The sequence below is a fragment of the Aquarana catesbeiana genome, linkage group LG05, assembly GCF_042186555.1.
Source record: "Aquarana catesbeiana isolate 2022-GZ linkage group LG05, ASM4218655v1, whole genome shotgun sequence".
Lineage (NCBI taxonomy): Eukaryota > Metazoa > Chordata > Amphibia > Anura > Ranidae > Aquarana > Aquarana catesbeiana.
Genome location: NC_133328.1, coordinates 577139198 through 577151581, shown reverse-complemented (window position 1 = coordinate 577151581; position 12384 = coordinate 577139198). Strand labels below are relative to the sequence as shown.

Below are 12384 nucleotides of genomic sequence, written 5' to 3'. Positions count from 1 at the left end.
GTTTGGCTTTTGACAGCAGCAGGAGCCAGTTGCTCCCGCTGCGGTCAATCACAGCCAGTGAGAAAAATCAGGGGGCGGGCCGAGCCACAGCTCAGTGAGCGAATGGACACACAGAGCCATGGTTCGGGAGCGCATCTGCTAAGGTGCCCCCAGATCAAGCTGCTTGCTGTGGGGGCACTTGGCAGGAGGGAGAAGCCAGAAGCGCCAGCGTGGGACCTGAGAAGAGGAGTATCTGGCCTGCTCTTTGCAAAACCACTGCATAGAGCAGGTAAGTATGACGTGTTAGTAATTTAAAAAAAAACAAAAAAAAAACAGGGCTTTAACCACTAGACATCCGTGCTATGGCCGAATGACGGCCACAGCGCGGACCTGCATTCCCGGGAGGACGTCATATGACGTCCTCCCCTGTGCACGCTCCCTGTGCGCGCCCTGCAGGGCGCGTGCCGGGCGCGCTGTGATCACCGAGTCACTGAGACTCGGCTGATCACCGATCTGAGTAAGGGGCCGGTCCCGGCCCCTTACCATGTGATCAGCTGTCAGCCAATGACAGCTGATCACATGATGTAAACAGGAAGATCGGTAATCGGTTTTTGTTTTACTCGCGCTGACAGCGCGAGTAGAGAAAAAAGCCGATCACCGGCTCAGATGTCAGGGACATCGGTCCCGAAGTGGAAGCACAAAACATTCCTCATCAGTGCCACCCAAAAGTGCCACCTAACAGTGCCCACAGTGCCACCTATCAATGCCCACAAGTGCCACCTACCAATGCCCACCTGTAGTGCCAATCAGTGCCACCTGTCAGTGCTGCCCATCACTGCCACCCATCAGTGCCCATCACTGCCACCCATCAGTGCCCATCACTGCCACCCATCAGTGCCCATCACTGCCGCCTCATCAACGTACATCAATGAAGAAGAAAAAGTACCCGTTAAAAATTTTTTATAACAAAATATAAAAAAAATTTTTTTTTTTTTTTTTTTAAATTCAGGTTTTTACATTTTTTTAACAAAAAGTAAAAACCACAGAGGTGATCAAATACCACCAAAAGAAAGCTCTATTTGTGGGAAAAAAATGATAAAAATTTCATTTGGGTACAGCGTTGTATGACCGCGCAATTGTCATTCAAAATGCGTTAGCGCTGAAAGCTAAAAATTGGTCTGGATAGGAGGGGAGTTTAAGTGCCCTGTAAGCAAGTGGTTAATATCACTTTAAGTAGGCAAACACTAAACTGCTAATATTGTCTAGGCATCAGCATAACTATGTAAATCTAAAATTTAACCCAATAAACTTGATTGAAGAGAAAATTGTGTATAAAAGTGGGGAATAGAAACTAGAAGTTTCCTCACTAACAAGCAAAGGCTACTTGCCAGTTGTCTAGTACAGTTTCGACAAAGGCCAAAAGATGATTGGTTGCTGCGGGCTGAAATTACCCTTTCCTCCAGTTTTCATACATACATTTCTAAATTAGTATGTGTTTTAACATGTGTTCATTCAGGTTTGTAATTTGCAAGGATTGACAGATAAGAATGTTCCACTAGGTACAAAAAAGTCCTCACGTTTTCTACAACCAAACAAAGAACACCGAAATATATTTATACAGATATATTGAAAGAAAAATGTTCCTAATCTAGTACGTAACATCAATTTTCCACTGCCTGGAAACAAACATGTGGGTTTCTTATTGACAATCTGGTAGAAATGTGTTCACTGTGCTTAGAAAAACGATTGTTTTTACATTTGCTTTCTAGTCTCATGGTGTTGTATTAAATTGCACCAGCTCATTTTTCAATTGCCAAAAGCAATTTCCCAAACACTTTGCCCCACCCTTTGCTCGGGCTTCTGCCAGCTTACAGCGAGGTCACAGCCAAATTAAGCAGCCCTGGGCAGGAAATGTTTGTGCTGCACTGTGCTCTCCAGCAGCAAAGGAAAGACATGTAAAAACGGCCTCCATACAGGAAAGCTAAAACTTCCATACCTGTGCTAACACACAGCACCTGACTGGATGGGCTCCATTAGCAAATTAAACCATCTTGAAAATTTTCCCTTTTCTAAAGAATATCTCAGCAATATGCTGCAGAATCTCTTTTACCAAAGCAGCCCCTCCAGTCAAAGCTGGGCATGGAACCCTGAAATGCAAACAGAGAGTGCAGCCAAGGGCTTGCATTTTTCATCCAGGTTTAGCTGTAATGCACCAGCCTAGGTAATGTGGTTATATGAAAACCCTTCTTTTTTTATATTATTGGGTTTCAAGTTTGGATACAAAATAGAGCTTATCGGGCATACCCAGGCTCGGTTCACATACATTACAATAAAAGAAATAGTATAAAAAATAGGTTTTCAAAACAGCTTACCTGTAAAATACTTTTCTTTGAAGTACATCATGGGACACAGAGCCATAGTAGTTACTATGTGGGTTATAGGCCACCTTCAGGTGATGGACTCTGGCATGCCCTAAGACAAAAAGTGCACTCTCTATATAACCCCTCCCACTACCGGGAGTATCTCAGTTTTGTAGCAAAGCAATACACATGTATACCAAAGAAGGGAGGGGCCTCTGTGTCCCGTGATGTACTTCAAAGAAAAGGATTTTACAGGTAAGTTTTTATCGTACATCAAGGGGCACAGAGCCATAGTAGTTACTATGTGGGATGTCCCATAACAATGCCAATTGAAGGGAGGGAGACACAACAAAAGCAGGGCAATAAGAGACTAGAGGACTTATACTGCAGCCTGCAGTACACTGCGCCCAAAGGCGATATCCTCATGACCTTTTACAACTATTTGATAGAATCTGGTAAATGTATAGACTGAAGACCAAGTTGTGGCCTTGCAGATTTGAGCCATGGAGGCTTGGTGATGCACTGCCCAGGAGGCACTAACAGCCCTAGAGGAGTGTGTTTTGATTTGAGAGGGTGGAATCCACCTCTTTACACCATAAGCTTGAACGATTACTTGTCAAATCTATTTAGAATAGTATATTTCTATGCTGCCTGTCCTCTTTTAGGACCTTCAGGCAACACGAACAAAAACATCAGTTTTTCCGAATCTGAGCAATCGCCTTTAAGTAGACATTAACTGCTCTCACCACATCAGAAAAATGTAGTGATTTTTCTTCCAAAGAACAGGGTTCTGGAAAGAAGACGGTAGAACAATATTCTGGTTTAGATAAAAACCTGATACTACCTTTGGTAAAAAGTTAGGATTAGGACGCAATACTACCTTATCTTTGTGAACAATAAAAATATGGCTCTCTACAAGAAAGAGCAGCCAATACTGATACCCTTCTTCCAGCAGATATGGTTACCAGAAAAAATAGTTTCCTTGTCAAAAAAAGGACCAAGGGAATATGTCGTATCGGCCCAAAAAATAGGATTTTTTAAAACAGCTTACCTGTAAAATCCTTTTCTTTCGAAGGACATCACGGGACACAGAGCCTCAGTAATTACTGATGGGTTATATAGGCATCACTGGTGATTGGACACTGGCACACCCTATCAGGAAGTTCAACCCCCTATATAATCCCTCCCCCTTGCAGGGATACCTCAGTTTTGTAGCCAAGCAATATAGTGTATTAGAAGAGGGGCGGGACCTCTGTGTCCCGTGATGTCCTTCGAAAGAAAAGGATTTTACAGGTAAGCTGTTTTAAAAAATCCTATTTTCTTTCTCGAACATCACGGGACACAGAGCCTCAGTAATTACTGATGGGATGTCCCAGAGCAATGTTACCTGAGGGGGGGGAACCACGACCAAGTAGGGTGCAATCAGACCTGAGGACCCTGTACCGCTGCCTGCAGCACACTACGCCCAAAGGCGATATCCTCATGCTTTCTCACATCCACCTGATAGAATCTGGTGAATGTATGAACTGAAGACCAGATTGCGGCCTTGCAGATTTGAGCCATAGAGGCCTGGTGATGCACTGCCCAAGAAGCACCAATAGCCCTTGTGGAATGTGCCCTGATCTGAAACGGAGGAATCTTCTGTTTCAAACCGTAAGCTTGAATGATCAACTGTCGAATCCATTTAGAAATGGTAGCTTTTGACGCTGCCTGTCCTCTATTGGGACCCTCTGGCAGCACAAACAAAACATCCGTCCTGCGGATCTGAGCAGTTGCCCCTAGATAGGCCTTAACTGCTCTTACTACATCCAACGAATGTAGAGATCTCTCTTCCGGAGAACAGGGATCTGGAAAAAAGAAAGGTAGAACAATGTCTTGGTTTAAATGAAAATCAGAAACCACCTTCGGTAAAAAAACTAGGATGAGGGCGCAATACCACTCTATCCTTGTGTATAATCAAATAAGGCTCCTTACAGGAAAGAGCTGCTAATTCTGATACTCTTCTAGCAGAAGAGACGGCCACCAGAAAAATTAACTTCCTTGTCAAGAAGACCAAAGGAATCTGACTTATTGGTTCAAAAGGCTGTTTCTGTAACACAGCCAGGACCAAGTTCAAGTCCCAGGGGTTTAGGGGCGCTTTAACCGGAGGATTAAGACGCATCACCCCCTGCATAAAGTTTCGGACCAAAGAATGCGAAGCAAGTGGCCGCTGAAATAATACTGATAAAGCAGAGACCTGGCCCTTGATGGTACTCAAGGCCAGCTTCATCTCTAATCCTAATTGTAGAAAATCAAGAATTCTACCTATGACATATTTCCTGGGATGCCAACCTCTGGATTCACACCAGGTTATATAAGCTTTCCAGACTCTATGATAAATCATCCTGGAAGCTGGCTTCCTTGCATTAATCAAGGTAGATATGACAGGACCTGAGAGCCCACGACTCTTCAGAACGTGGGTCTCAATAGCCAAACCGTCAAATTTAGCGTTTGTAAGGCAGGATGGAACACTGGACCTTGAGATAACAGGTCTGGGCGTTCCGGTAGTGTCCACGGAGAACCTACTGTCATCCTTACTATTTCTGCATACCAAGTCCTTCTGGGCCAAGCGGGGGCCACCAGAAGTACCGACTTCCTTTCCTGCCTGATCCTGCGAAGGAGTCGTGGTAATAGCAGAATAGGCGGGAATGCGTAAATCAGTGAGAACCGATGCCACGGAATCACCAACGCATCCGTCCCGCATGCAAGAGGATCCTTTGTCCTTGCCACAAATCTGTCTATCTTTTTGTTGAATCGGGATGCAAAGAGATCTACATCTGGAACCCTCCATCTTTGGCATATGGCCCAAAAGACATCGGGATGCAGAGACCATTCCCCTGGAAGTAACTGCTGGCGACTTATATAGTCCGCCTGCCAATTCTCTATTCCCGGGATGAAAACTGCCTAAGACTAAGATCTGGTTCACCTCTTTTTGAGCAGCTCGGCTCCGGGTGCCTCCCTGATGATTGACATAAGCCACTGCTGTGGCATTGTCGGACTGGATCCTGACCGGACAACCCTGTAGCCTGATAGTCCAGGCCTTTAGAGCTAGGTGTATCGCCCGGATCTCCAGAATGTTGATGGGTAAGGTCCTCTCTGTCTTGGACCATACCCCTTGGACCGCAGCCTGTTCCAGAACTGCTTCCCAACCTGACAGACTGGCATCTGTTGTTACCACCGTCCAGGTAACCGGTAGAAAGGATTTCCCCTTCTGCAGGTTTTCAGGTATGAGCCACCAATTGAGGCTCTGACGCACCGCATGCGACAGGTGCATGGGAAAGTCTAATGCCTGAACTTTCCTGTTCCAGGTCGACAGAATACTGTGTTGCAGCATTCTTGAGTGAAACTGAGCATAGGGAACTGCTTCGAATGAAGACACCATCTTCCCTAGTAGCCTCATACAAAGGCGGACTGAGGGACCCTTCTTGGTCCTTACTGTCAGAATCAGCTCTCTCAAAGCAGTGATCTTTGCCTGGGGTAGAAATATTTTCTCCTGGCCTGTATCTATAATCAGACCTAAATACTCCAGTCTTCTTACTGGTTTTAGGAAAGACTTTTCTAAGTTGAGGATCCAACCCAGGTGTTCTAGATACCTGACTGTGGTCCTAAAGTTTCCATTCAAAGAGGCTACCGACCGGTCTATCAAGAGCAGGTCGTCTAGGTATGCTATGACAGCTATACCCTGAGCCCTTAATCTGGCCAGAGGAGGAGCCAAGATCTTTGTGAACACTCGAGGTGCAGTGGCTATCCCGAAAGGCAGAGCCACAAACTGGAAATGGCGCCCTCCTACCTCGAAGCACAGAAACTTCTGATGAGCAGGAAAAATGGGCACATGCAGATATGCATCTCTGATGTCTATTGATGCCAGAAATTCTCCTCCCTGCAGGGTGGGAACTACTGTTCGAATTGATTCCATGCGGAAGGATTGAATCCTTAGGAATCGGTTCAGATCCCTTAAGTCCAGAATGGGCCTGACATCCCCATTTGGCTTTTGGACCGTAAAAAGGTTGGAATAGAAGCCCAATCCCTGGTCCTTTGCGGGAACTATCATAATGACCTCCTGCGACAAAAGTCGCTCTAACGCTAGAAGGAGCGACTGCTTTTTCTCTGGGTCTCTGGGAACACCTGATCTGAGGAACCGAGGAGAGGGGAATTCCTGAAACTCCAGCTTGTACCCTAAGGTTACCGTGGAGATTACCCATCTGTCCTGGAAGTCCTCCTGCCAGAGCTCTGAGAACTGTCGCAGTCTTCCCCCCACTCGAGTGAGCGGGGGCGCCCCCTCATGCAGAGGTCTTAGTGTTTTGCCTAGTAGGCTTCTTTCCCCAGGACTTCTTTTGTCCCTGGGGTTGACTCTTGTCTCTGGACCCCGATGGAGGCGGCCGTCGAGACTGCCTGGAGGCTGAAGCCCCCGGCGCTGGGGAAAGAGTCCGTTTGAAAGAGGGACGCTTACTCTTCTTCTTGACAGGTAAGAGAGTGCTTTTCCCACAAGAGATTCTCTTGATATAGTTATCCAAGTCCTCTCCAAACAACCTTGCACCACGAAATGGAAACCCAGCCAGTAGCTTCTTACATGGTGCTCGGGTGACCAATTTTTCAACCATAGGATTCTACGTATATGCACCAACCCCAGTGAAAGACGGGAGGTTTGCACGATAGAATCTCTAATGGCGTCAACCACAAAGCATAAGGCCGCTGGAAGGTTAGCAAACCCCTGGGCCTGCTGTTCAGGTAATACTTTGATGACCTGCTTAACCTGGTCTCTTAAGTATTGACAGACTCCAATCGCTGCTACTGCAGGCTGGGCCACTGATCCTGTTAAGGAGAAAACATCCTTCAATAGGGATTCCATCCTTTTATCTACAGGATCCCTGAGCATCTGAGCATTGTCTACAGGACAAGTCAGGCTATTATTTACGGAGGAAATGGCGGCATCCATAGCCGGTATTCCCCACATTTTAATAAACTTTTCTTCCATCGGATAAAGTGTTGAAAACTTTCTCGGCGGAAAAAAACGTTTGTCTGGGTGATCCCACTCAGAATAAATGAGCTTTTCAAGTAAAGTATGAACAGGAAAAGCATGTGCTGCTTGGAAAGGTTTCAGTGACCCCAAAGCAGAAGAGGATTCCTTAGCAGTTTCAGGTATGGGCAACTTAAATGTGGAGCGGACCAATCCAGTAAGGATCTGCACTAAGACTTTCTCCTCTTGGGAAGTCGCAGAGAGTCCCTCTCCACCTGATTCCTCCGAAGAGGAATCATCCGTCCCATCCCGATCCTCTGAAAGGGATTCATCTCCTTTATCCCAGAGCTCCTCTGTCTGAGGGTCTTGGGGAACAGAGGAAAGCCTAGTGCGTTTTCTTCCACTGAGTGAAGACGTAATCACGGCCATTAATCTTTCCTCTAGACCATTAATGGTTGAGGAAAAAACCTCTTGTGTAATATATACAGGGGCTGAAGTGCCAGAAGCAGGTGTAGCCCCTGACCCCAATGGCTCTCCCTGGCTAGCCGTCCCTGGCCCATCTTTAGGGGGGGAGGATGCTGCCGACAGGGGGCCCTCAGAACCTGAACGAGATCCCCTAGTGTCTCTGGTTCCTGGGGTGCTTGAACCTCTTCTACCCATAGTGCAAAGCAACAAGGTGTGAGGTATACAAATGAACACTGCCCGCTGAGCGATGTAGTCTGGCTAAAAGCCTTGCTACCCAATGCTCAGTCTGGTGTTACTTCAGTAAATGCTGCCTAGGAGAATGCCTGTGTCCCACCTTACATGCGACCGTCAGCTCTGTGTCTCTCAGAAGGCTGTGTGCACCTGTACAGAGTGCCTTTAATAGCCTGCAGCTGGCCTGAGTGGGAGTCTAAGCACCTGTGCTGACGTCCCGCCCCCTCCTCTACCGCCCCCCCCCCTCGAGTTTTGAAAAAAACTTGTGCTTCCCGCGCTGGCCGACTCTCCTGTCATGCTTCTGGAGAAAGGCTGGGGATGGGGGGGGGGGGGGGGGAGGCTGGTAACAAGATCTGCCTAAACGGCTATCTTCAGAGATGGTGGCCATTAGGCCGCAGAGCCCGGGTGGTATAACCACTTTCTAGACCCCTGTGGCCCCTCTCTAGCCTGGGGGGGGACATTCAAACATGAGAAATCCCCCCTTCCATCTTACCTTTTTGCAGCCGGCTTGAGACGCTGGGACATGAACAGCGATGAAAACACTGAGACAAACAGTCAGCATGTGCAGGTTTGTGCTCTTGGCAGCCCCCGGTGGTCACAATAGGCATAGCATGCATTTACCTTAAAGGAGAAAAGCCACTAGAACTCAAAAATTCTGTGGAATCTCCTCTTACCTTATCCAGCTGCAGGGTGCTGTTTACACAGACCCAATCTTCACCTCTCACGGTGGGCTCCGTTTGAAAAAAACGTCAGAGACTGGGGCCCCCTACGAATAGGGGGATCCAACAGTTCTGGGACCGCAAAGCACCTCGCCAGAAATTAGGAAGTTTAAAGCCATTTTCTGATCTGCGGGGTCCAGCTCTCTAAAAAGAGAAGCGTTACGGGTAAAACCTTGTTTCTTCGGACACGAGGCCCGGGTACCATTCAATTCGGCCATGAAAAGACACTTTGAATGGATCCGGTTCGCCTGGCTTGCCCCAGTATAGGATCTTAGGATATTCCCTTTGGAGCTCAGCACAGGACATCTTTACACGTCCATCACCGAAGACACTGGCGTAAAAACTGAGGTATCCCTGCAAGGGGGAGGGATTATATAGGGGGTTGAACTTCCTGATAGGGTGTGCCAGTGTCCAATCACCAGTGATACCTATATAACCCATCAGTAATTACTGAGGCTCTGTGTCCCGTGATGTTCGAGAAAGAAAAAGGCTGTTTTGTAATGCCAACAAAACTAAATTCAAGTCCCAAGGGATCAGGGGTTACTTAACCAGAGATTAAGCCGTGTTACCCCCTGAATAAAGTTATGGACCAAAGAATGCGAAGCAAGTGGTCATTGAAATAATACCGATAAGGCCGAGACCTGTCCTTAGAAAGCACTCAAGGCCAGCTTTATTTCTCACCCCATCTGCAGAAAAGTCAAGGACTCTACCTTGACTTATTTCCTGGGGTGCAGCTCCTGGTTTCACACCAGGAGACATACGTTTCCCAGACTCCATAATATATAACCATGGAGGCCAGCTCTGCATCAACCAAGGTAGAAAACTACCGAACCTGACAGCCCATGCTTCTTCAGAGTGTGGGCCTCAATAGCCAAACTGTTAAATTTAGCGTTTGTAAAGTAGGATGGAACTCCAGACCTTGTGAGAGAAGGTCTGGCCGTGAAGGTAAGGTCCATTAGGTTCCCTACTGCCATCTCTGCGATCTCTGCATACCAAGATTTCGTGGACCCCGCTGGGGGTCACAGGAAACAACGACTTCCCTTCCTGCGTGATCCTGTGAAGAAGTCGTGGATGCAGGCAGAATAGGAGGAAATGCACAAATCAGTGAGAACCAATTCCACGGGAATAGCAAGGCATCCGTTCCACATGCTAGCGTATCCTTTGTTCTTGACACAAAGTTGTCAATCTTTTTTGTTGATCCTGGACGCAAACAGATCTATGTCTGGGATCCCCAATCCTTGACATTTTGACAGGAAGATATCGGGGTGAAGGAACCATTTTCCCAGGAACAACTGTTGGCGACTCAAGTCGTCCGCCTGCCAATTTTCTATTCCTAGAAAGAAAACTGCCGATAGGCAAAGAACAAATTTTCTCTGCCCAAGATAGGATAAGATTCACCTTTCTCTGGGCCGCACACCTTCTTGTGCCCCCTTGGTGATTAATATAATATAGGTCATTGCTGTGGCATAAACGGATTGAATCCTAGCAGGACAATACCTTAAACTGAACATTCAGGCCCTCAGGACCAAGTGTTCTGCCTGAATTTCTAAAATGTTAATGGCCAAGGCCATTTCTAATCTAGGCCACTTCTCTTGAACAGCTGCCTCCTTCAGGACTGTCCCCCAACCTAAACAAAAAAAGGTTGGCATATGTTGTTACCATTTCCCAGATAAATGAAGGAAGGATTTTCCCCCTTGCAGATTTTTTGGATGTTAACCATAAACTGAGGCTCCGGCGCACCCAGCCTACAGCACCTGGTATTTCCAGGTGGTCTTTCATCCGGGTACTAACCAGGCCCGACCCTGCTTAGCCTCCAAGATCAGTCGAGATCGAGCACTATCAGGGTGATGTAGCCGTAGGCTTTGGAGTCAGATACATCTCTCTCTGTTTCAAGCCGACAGGATACTGTTTTGCAGCAGTCTAGAATGAGACTGAGCATAAGGAACGGCTTTGAATGAAGCCACCATCTTTCCTGACAACCTCACGCAAAGTTGAATAGGAGAAAATCATCTTGCTTCGACTACCTAAAACCTCCTTTATGGCGCTGATCTTAGCCTGGGTGTACCTATGATCAGACCCAAGTATTTTCTTCATGGTTTTAAAGAAGATTCCTCCTAGGTTGAGAATCCGACCTAGATATTCCAGGTAGTCGAATGTGGTGACCATACTTTGGTCTAAGCAAATTACCGACTGGTCTAACAAGAACAGATCGACTAGGTAAACCATAATCGTTATACCTTGGGCCCTCAATCTGGCTAGAAAAGGAGCCAGAACCTTTGTACTCGAGGTGCAGCAGCTAGATCCGAAAGCAGAGCCACACACTGAAAATGAAGATTTTCCACTTTGAAAGAAGATATTACTAGTGAGAGAGAAAATAGGCATATGGAGATATGCATCTTTGACGTTAATTGACGCCAGAAGTTCTCCTTCTTCTAGGATGGAGACAACAGATTGGATTGACTTCATGCAAAAAAGGATTATATTCAGGAACTGAATCTTAGATCTTTTGAGATCCAGAATGTCCATTTGGATTTAACCGAAGCCCGACCTCTGCTCTTACATGGGGGCCATCATGAACACCTTTTTTGCCAAAAGACAGTCAAATGCTTGAGAGAAAGATTTCTTTTTCTCTGGATCCTTAGGAACATTTGATCTGAGAAAAACGAGGAGACGGAAACTCTTAGAACTCCAGTTTGTACGTTTGAAGCTATTGAGGAAGTCCCCCATTTGTCTTGACACTCCTTCTGCCAGATCCCTGAGAACTGCAGAAAAAATTCTCCTTATTGAGCAAGTGGGGGCACCTCCTCATAAGGAGGCTTCAGTACCTTGTAGGTTTCCTCCCCCAAGACCTCTTTTGTCCCTGGGATTAACCCTTAGGATTACCCTTTGAACCCAACAGCGGAAGCCGTTGTAGATGACTTACTGCTGTAATCTTTGCAGCCGTCAAGACTGCCTGGAGGCTGATGCCCCTGGCACAGAAGAAGGAGCTTTGAAAATAAAATTACTCCTTCCCTTAAATGGCAAAAGGGGGTATCTTTCTTACTAGAAATTCTTTGGATATATCCAAAATATCTCCAGATAGCGGTTTCACCGCAAAAAGGAAGACTAGCCAGGAGGTTCTTGTATGACACTTAGCGAAGGGCACAAGGCCTAAAGGATAGAGTCTGTCATAGCAACTATTGCAAGCATTAAGCTGCCTCCTGGACCTGCTGAGCAGGATAACTTTGAACACCTGTTTAAACTGATTAACCAATTACTGTCAGCGCAGGCTGAGACACTCAACGTGCAAGAGAAAAAAAAACTTTTAATAGGAATTCCAACCTTTTATCCATTGGATCCCTAAGTATTTGAGTATTGTCTGGACAATTCAAAATTACTCACAGAGGATATAGCAGCGTTAATTGCTGATATACCCCACTTAGTGAATTTTCTCTACCATAGGATAAAGTGTGAAAAAACTTTTAGAAGGAAAATAATGCTTATCTGGGTTATCCTCCAGATACAAAAAAACTTTTCCAACAAAGAATGAACAGGAAAAAGCATGCACAGCTTGAGGAGGCTTTAGCGACCCCAAACATTCAGATAAGGGTACATAAATGTGGAGCGGATCAATCAGCAAGAAATTGTCCCATCA

At 46.3% G+C, this 12384-nt stretch overlaps 1 protein-coding gene and 1 pseudogene across 1 annotated transcript in view; both read right to left on the bottom strand.

Moving 5' to 3' along the window:
- The window catches only part of VPS13B (vacuolar protein sorting 13 homolog B), a 1301055-nt gene that overhangs the window by 563220 nt on the left and 725451 nt on the right, over nucleotides 1-12384 (bottom strand). The window lies entirely within an intron of this gene.
- Nucleotides 10493-10611, bottom strand: LOC141146355 (5S ribosomal RNA; annotated as a pseudogene).